The sequence below is a fragment of the Neomonachus schauinslandi genome, chromosome 9 (assembly GCF_002201575.2).
Source record: "Neomonachus schauinslandi chromosome 9, ASM220157v2, whole genome shotgun sequence".
In the NCBI taxonomy this organism is placed as follows: Eukaryota; Metazoa; Chordata; class Mammalia; order Carnivora; family Phocidae; genus Neomonachus; species Neomonachus schauinslandi.
Window position 1 is genome coordinate 119,581,018 of NC_058411.1, and position 2,609 is coordinate 119,583,626.

Here is a 2,609-nt window from a genome sequence, read left to right on the forward strand (position 1 = left end):
AAAGCCCAGGGCCAGATGGCTTCCCAGGGGAATTCTACCAAACATTTCAAGAAGAATTAATACCTATTCTTCTGAAACTGTTCCAAAAAATAGAAATGGAAGGAAAACTTCCCAACTCATTTTATGAGGCCAGCATCACCTTGATCCCAAAACCAGACAAAGACCCCATCAAAAAGGAGAATTACAGACCAATATCCCTGATGAACATGGATGCAAAAATTCTCACCAAAATACTAGCCAATAGGATCCAACAGTACATTAAAAGGATTATTCACCATGACCAAGTGGGATTTATCCCTGGGCTGCAAGGTTGGTTCAACATCCGCAAATCAATCAATGTGATACAATACATTAACAAAAGAAAGAACAAGAATCATATGATCCTCTCAATAGATGCAGAAAAAGCATTTGACAAAGTACAGCATCCTTTCTTGATCAAAACTCTTCAGAGTATAGGCATAGAGGGTACATACCTCAATATCATAAAAGCCATCTATGAAAAACCTACAGCGAATATCATTCTCAATGGGGAAAAACTGAGAGCTTTCCCCCTAAGGTCAGGAACGCGGCAGGGATGTCCACTATCACCACTGCTATTCAACATAGTATTGGAAGTCCTAGCCACAGCAATCAGACAACAAAAAGAAATCAAAGGCATCCAAATTGGCAAGGAAGAAGTCAAACTCTCACTCTTTGCAGATGATATGATACTTTATGTGGAAAACCCAAAAGACTCCACCCCAAAACTGCTAGAACTCATACAGGAATTCAGTCAAGTGGCAGGATATAAAATCAATGCACAGAAGTCAGTGGCATTCCTATACACCAACAACAAGACAGAAGAAAGAGAAATTAAGGAGTCGATCCCATTTACAATTGCACCCAAAACCATAAGATACCTAGGAATAAATCTAACCAAAGAGACAAAGGATCTGTACTCAGAAAACTATAAAATACTCATGAAAGAAATTGAGGAAGACACAAAGAAATGGAAAAACATTCCATGCTCATGGATTGGAAGAACAAATATTGTGAAGATGTCAATGCTACCTAGAGCAATCTACACATTCAATGCAATCCCCATCAAAATACCATCCACTTTTTTCAAAGAAATGGAACAAATAATCCTAAAATTTGTATGGAACCAGAAAAGACCCCGCATAGCCAGAGGAATGTTGAAAAAGAAAAGCAAAGCCGGCGGCATCACAATTCCGGACTTCCAGCTCTATTACAAAGCTGTCATCATCAAGACAGCATGGTACTGGCACAAAAACAGACACATAGATCAATGGAACAGAATAGAGAGCCCAGAAATGGACCCTCAACTCTATGGTCAACTCATCTTTGACAAAGCAGGAAAGAATGTCCAATGGAACAAAGACAGTCTCTTCAACAAATGGTGTTGGGAAAATTGGATAGCCACATGCAGAAGAATGAAACTGGACCATTTCCTTACACCACACACAAAAATAGACTCCAAATGGTTGAAAGACCTCAATGTGAGACAGGAGTCCATCAAAATCCTAAAGGAGAACACAGGCAGCAACCTCTTTGACCTCAGCCGAAGCAACTTCTTCCTAGAAACATCGCCAAAGGCAAGGGAGGCAAGGGCAAAAATGAACTATTGGGACTTCATCAAGATAAAAAGCTTTTGCAAAGCAAAGGAAACAGTCAACAAAACCAAAAGACAACCAACAGAATGGGAGAAGATATTTGCAAATGACATATCAGATAAAGGGCTAGTATCCAAAATCTATAAAGAACTCATCAAACTCAACACCCAAAGAACAAAGAATCCAATCAAGAAATGGGCAGAAGACATGAAAAGACATTTTTCCAAAGAAGACATCCAAATGGCCAACAGACACATGAAAAAGTGCTCAGTATCGCTCGGCATCAGGGAAATCCAAATCAAAACCTCAATGAGATACCACCTCACACCTGTCAGAATGGCTAAAATTAACAAGTCAGGAAATGACAGATGTTGGCGGGGATGCGGAGAAAGGGGAACCCTCCTACACTGTTGGTGGGAATGCAAGCTGGTGCAGCCACTCTGGAAAACTGTATGGAGGTTCCTCAAAAAGTTGAAAATAGAGCTACCCTATGATCCAGCAATTGCACTACTGGGTATTTACCCCAAAGATACAAAAGTAGGGATCCGAAGGGGTACGTGCACCCCGATGTTTATAGCAGCAATGTCCACAATAGCCAAACTGTGGAAAGAGCCAAGATGTCCATCAACAGATGAATGGATAAAGAAGATCTGGTATATATATACAATGGAATATTATGCAGCCATCAAAAGGAACGAGATCTTGCCATTTGCAACGACGTGGATGGAACTGGAGGGTATTATGTTGAGTGAAATAAGTCAATCAGAGAAAGACAAGTATCATATGATCTCACTGATATGAGGAATTCTTAATCTCAGGAAACAAACTGAGGGTTGCTGGAGTGGGGGGTGGGGTGGGAAGGATGGGGTGACTGGGTGATAGACACTGGGGAGGGTATGTGCTCTGGTAAGCGCTGTGAATTTTGCAAGACTGTTGAATCTCAGATCTGTACCTCTGAAACAAATAACGCAATATATGTTAAGAAAAAAAAAAAAA